This window comes from Vanellus vanellus (genome assembly GCF_965231255.1).
Source record: "Vanellus vanellus genome assembly, chromosome: Z".
In the NCBI taxonomy this organism is placed as follows: Eukaryota; Metazoa; Chordata; class Aves; order Charadriiformes; family Charadriidae; genus Vanellus; species Vanellus vanellus.
The window spans coordinates 20,270,050-20,276,049 of record NC_138908.1 but is presented as its reverse complement, the minus strand read 5'-3'; the positions used below and the strand labels follow the sequence as shown (position 1 = coordinate 20,276,049).

The following is a 6,000-nucleotide window of genomic DNA, read 5'->3' as shown; positions in this document are numbered from 1 at the left end:
ATCACTGTCAGTTCAAATAGATAAAGAACAAAAAGAGATTTTTAGGAGTGAGCCATCAAAGAAGCAGCTTGTCTGCAGTTTTCTGCTCTGTAACCCCTAGGAGAAATTGATGACAAATAGAATTTCACCTTCTGCTAATTTAAAATCCACAATTGCCTATTGGAGGAAGGGAAATCACAAAGCAATAATTGTTTAGTGCTAGAACAAGAGAAAACTCTTTGTTTATCTGATCTGACTATGCAGTGGGGTTCATTTTAAATAGACAGAGTTAGTGGTTACTTAATTATCTGAAAACATCCACGCTATTTGAGAAATCTGTGAGTTGAGCAAGAACTCATAACAGTGTTTTCTTCACTGTCTTTTGTGTTGTCTGTCTTTCTACCCTGTCCTCTCTTTAGAGAACCATAATCTGCAACAAAAATAACGTGTGACCGAATGAACAAAGCCATTGAATTTTGGAGGAGAGAGGATGGAGTTGTTGCTAGCTTGGAATGAATCCCCCATTCCTGCTCTGAAAGAGAATCTATTGTATTTAATCTCCCAAATACTGCTGTCTTAATTTGCATTCTGAACACTAGATAGGGGTGTTTGATGAGTCGCAAATACGGATGCAGTGCATTCTTCTTGTATGGCGCTCACTCCAAAAGACACCTTTGATTTAATGCTGCTGTGTGATGTTTTATCTTCAAAGAAGATTATCATAAAAGCATCACTACGATGAATTCTTCACCTTCAAAGCAGAAGTGAGGAAAACAAAGGGTTCAGCTAATTCATATTCATCTTTCTCTCTTCACTGATGTGAATGATAGAAAGCAAACTGTCACTGATCTAGCTGCTTACAAAAAAAAAAAAAAAAGATATTTACACATATGCATAAATGTGGAATTTTCTTCACATTAGTAATTTTTAGTAAGAAAGTTCTGCTCCAGGAACATTTAGCACAGACATTACAAAGTCATTCATCCAAGCTACTGTACCAATCTAAAATGTCAACACTTTTAAGTTGTGTTTCTTTGATTGTCTTTCATGGAATATTTTTAGCAGCCTGTTCCACTGTTAAAAACTGCACTGTGATCTTGACAAATGTAAAATGTCAGCTTTAATGTATCAGACCTATCAGCTCAATGAAAATAACTCAGAAGTATTGATTACTTAATGATTTTTGGGGTATTCATTAACGTCTATGTGCAGATCATCCACTCTCCAGAGCTCCTGAAGTGCTGATGACACATTAGTGTACTGCTGATTGTTTATTAGAAAACTGATTAGTTACTGGATTAGTGTGTCAAAATATACTACCTTTCATTGCCTGACAAACTTGCAAATTATTGTATTATTTTTATATACATATATATATATCTATCAGAGAGGCATTGGAATCAATTTTAAGGCTGGTGGTTAACTTAGTCTGTATGAGGTATTGCCATCTACTTGAACTTGATAGTTTTGTTATTTTGATGCCTACAAAGACAAGCGTTTTGCTTGCTGAGTAATAGGCGGCTTGGATCCTTGCCTAACCAAGCTGTAAGTGGTACAGTTGTGAAATAACCTACAAAATCAGGTGTGGCAACACCTGACTTCTAAGCGCCTGGCCAAATAAATGAAATATACTATATCAGGATGTCTAGGGGCCATATGTGAATCAGAGAAAGACTATAAGGTGATCAAAAGACAGAGTTACTCATGAAAACCACGGGACATGAAGCTGTGGCAGACGTCCTTCCCCTTTCTGGAGCTTGCCCGGGATGCCAGAGCTAGGGACTGCATTCACTCGGCACTTTGCATTACTCTTGAAAGCACAGAGTGAGGCTTACTGTATTCCTTTAAAATGCAAGTTCCTCTCCTTTATGCATAAGCTGCTTCTGCCATGGGAGTGCTCTAACTGCCCGGCTACAGGCTGTTCTGGGACACTTTCATACAGGTACAGGAAAGAAGGATGCCAAAGAGAGACCAGAAAAGAATAAATCTCTTGCTACAAGCATCTGCCCTTTGGACGAGAGGGACGTGGGTGCCAAGTGTTGCTGCTGGGTCAGGCTGCGCTGTCTGCGCTATGCAGCCCTTACGCAAAAGTCAGAATAAAGCCTTTGGCAAGGCACCTAATTCCCCAGGCTTTTTCATGTACCCAGGTAACCTTTAGATAGTACCCAAGGTGCCTGGTATTTTCTAGGCACTTGCAAAAGGTGTGGATGGTGTTTTAAGGACCAATGTTTTGAATATATAAGTACCTGGTGTACAGGCATTAAGCCCCTGACTCCTCTTTTCAATGCGCTCCACAGAAGTTGTTGCTGGATACAAACGGATAGGAAAGGTGAGGACAATAGTGTCCCAGTCGCCAGCATAACTATCTCACCATAGGCAGGAATGAGAGGAAAAGCAGCAACATTTTTCTTTTGAATTATGATGTACTCTTTCTTCTATCAACCACCCTTTCCCAGCTTGTCGTACCAGAATAACCACTGCAATGATCTGTGGCTATGAGACTGGTGAGCGTGTGTGCATGTTTCTCTGCTACAAGCCACGCATGTTTAATGTTGTGTTGGAAGGTTGAATAGTAGACAAAACAGTCAGAAAGGAAAAAAAGTCTACCTCTTCTGTGACCACGCACACAATAATCACGGGGCTGAGCCCAAGCCCGGCTTTAGACATATACCAAATTTTTGGTGAAGCCTCAAGTGTAGATACAGGTACTGGCAATAATATTTATTAACCGAGAGACCACCTAATTTCCGCTTAAGCCATCTGATGGCATTTGAGAGTAATTTAAACAGCCCCTGACACAATGTAAATCCAAAAAAGCATTTTAAAAGTCCTCACAAAATTAGACGCCATCAGTGAAAACTGGATCCATGCTCTCTTTTTCCACAAAGTGTATGCACCTTCATTTTAATTGTAAGGAGCAATGCTGTACTACAACTTTCAACCTCATCAAACACAAGACTTCATTTTACCACAAGGTTTTCCTATGTAATTTGCTTGGGTGGGCAGGTAAACAAAATGGTTCTTAAATTCACAAACAACACGAACATCAATGGGCTTTGGATATTTCTAAGGCACTGGGCTTTCTGAGTTTGGTTAGATAGCCCTCATTGTCACTGGTTTGCTTGTTTGCTTCACAGTGTTTTCAAAACATTGACATTGAGGATTATAGACAGGGTTGGCTTAATTCCCAATCTTATGTTAACCTCTGTGAAAGACTTTTGGTGAAGAAAATGCTGAGGGTCTATTTTAGGAAAAAAATCTTAATTTGATATTTTCAAAATAAACATTTTAAGATTTCATTCAAGAACTACATTTAACACTGAATTTTAAACTGATTTGTGAAAAAAATAATCCAACAAAAACCAGGACAAAGCTGAGGTGTCACTGCAGGCACACCATCTATATTCAACCTGAAATGAACGTTCCCCAGTTTTTCATTTCAGTAAGAAACAATGAAAAACACCTGGGTTATCCCAATCTGAAATTTATTTGAAATTGAAATTTCCTCTAGTTCTTTTTGGTTAACTCCTGAATATTAGATGTTTGCATAACTCTGATTTTGCAGGCAAGTCCCTTAGGTATTCTTTAATTTTACTGAAATGGAAGAGACCGGGGGGAAAGAATTTAAGAAAATGGGGATGGCCAATAATTTTCCTTTTCTCCTCCCTTTTAATTTACTTAAGAGCTTTGTTCCCAGACTAGCAGCCATAGTGGAGACTTCAGTAAGATAAGAATACACAAAAACTTTGCAGTGGTGAGGCTGACTTGATAGCTTGTGATGACATGAAAAGAAATCCCTTCTAACTGGACCTGCAGTCCAGGCAATGCAGCTAAAGCTTTGACTGCAGATAACCTCACTTAGCATTGTTATCTGTAATGAAAAGCAAATAGAAAAGTCTTCCACCATACATCCAAAGTTACCTAAGACCTACAAAGAAATTTTCTTCTCACAGAAAAAGCTTTTTAACCAGTCACAGACTTCCACTTAAATAACAATTAATTTGAAATATTTTAAAATAATGTCACCCTATGTTAACTGTTTTTAAAACCACCTTCTGAAAACAATGTGCATACAAACATACACTGAGTGTTTGACATGCTTGACATTGTCTGCAGTGTAATTTGTCCAAATATCGCTTACAAACATAACTGCCTTACTGCATTAGAAATAGTGAGACTGCATTCACTGTAGATGCAAGTTAACTGTCCAGTTGACTACCCATTTTCATCTATGAAATTGAACTTAGTAATAACTTTAAAATTATGCCTGTTATTTTAAAAATAACTTAGCCAAAATTCAAGTAATTTAGCAGTATCCACGCATGGTCGTTCTTGCTAATAGTAAAGATATTATTCAACAGAAGTATGTACATTGCCACAAGTATAGACCTTTTTGAGGTACAGAAACCCTATCTCAAGAGACTTTTCTATTTTTCACGTTTTCTGGTAGGCCTACACTCAGAATCCCTTTGGAAGCAAACATTTAAAACCCAAATTGCATGATCAAGAGACAGAAATCTTGTTTGTCCTATTTACGGTTCTTGTTTACTAGAATTTTTTGAGGTTTTTGTCTAAGCTTGCTTAATACCAGGTCTTGGCCCCCTCCTTTTCAAAGGAGTGTCTAAATGGTGACGAGACATCAAGATGAGCTGCAGCTATCTCTTTTTCCTCCAGCAGAGTGGGTGGATCAATTTCTGGATAAGTTTTCTGCCCCTCCTCTCTCAAGTGCAGGCAGTCCTGCATCGGAGGCAAATCTGCCCTTTTGAACAGCTTGCAGGACCGGGGCATATGTGTCCCCTTATCTGACCAGCAGGGATGGGAAGATCTGCAGCTCCAGTTTTAGCATCATGTGAATTACTAGTCAGCTTACTGCAAATACTCCAACAAGTCCTCCAGAGAGAAATTGGTACTACTCTTTCTCGAGTTTAAGGAAGAAGCTAAATAAAAATCTTACAAGAATGAAATTATGTCATACATCATAAAGAAGCAATACATCCACGTTTTTTGTTGGTCTGCCCTGCACCTTTAAGAATAGCCAGATACATCCCAAAATACTTAAATACTTCAGCATAAGCAGGGCGAAACAAACAAACAAACAAATCCCAGGCCACTGGATAATTGTAGTATACACATTAAGCCCTTTCACAAATGAAATTGTGCTGCAGTCAAGACCATTTTGGAAAAGGGGAAAAAAATTACTAAACCAAAGGGGAAAAATAATGACTCTAAATGGGGCAAAATAGCAGATCTATTGGAAACATGACAAAAACAGGATGTTAAGGAAAAAAATTAAGTGGAGTCAACAAGGTTACACATAAGTAACACCTTAACATTAAAAGAAATCTATTTACCATTTTGACCCGGAAACCTCTTCCATTAATTACTAAAATCTATTTACACAGCAACTAGATAAAATCAATCTGATTGCTCACACTATTTTTGGCTCACTTTGTATGGGCTCTGAGCATTCAACAGACCGGCTCTAGAGGAGTCAATGCTTAGATGCTCTGCGTTTCCCTCCTTTGCCACCTACAACACTATCCTAGCCATGATTTCTGGTATGCAAGCGCTTCTGTAGGGGATATGCAGTATTTCGTTCCTGGGTCTCTCCCCTTGCCCCCAGCAGAGACATGTATGGAGGCCATGCTTCCTTTCAACCATATATGGAGGCAAAGCATCTCTACTGGTATCTCTACCGAGCTTGTTATGAGGGGTTCTGACAGGCCTCATGGCTGAGCTCTCTTACATTAACCAGGCCAAGAGCACAGTACAGCAAAAGTAGAAAAGACAGACAAATGGAGAAAGGAAGACAGAGGACAGTCAGTCCTTGGCGAACTGGAAGAGGCACACACCTTCTTCCACACTTACTCCCATTCCTCCTAGGAACGTCAGGTAGATTACAAAAGAAGTGATATCAATACATTATACATTGATATCAATGCATTATTTTTCTTCCAAAGTGGGATTGTTCCAGGTACAATATCCATAAGATTTGGGCCTGTCAGTTCAGCAAAGATACAG

The 6,000-nt window shown here is 38.9% G+C and overlaps 1 protein-coding gene across 1 annotated transcript in view; it reads right to left on the bottom strand.

Annotated features, from left to right (window-relative positions):
• The window catches only part of PRDM6 (PR/SET domain 6), a gene marked incomplete at both ends in the record, with an annotated part of 73,684 nt that overhangs the window by 375 nt on the left and 67,309 nt on the right, over positions 1 to 6,000 (bottom strand). The window lies entirely within an intron of this gene.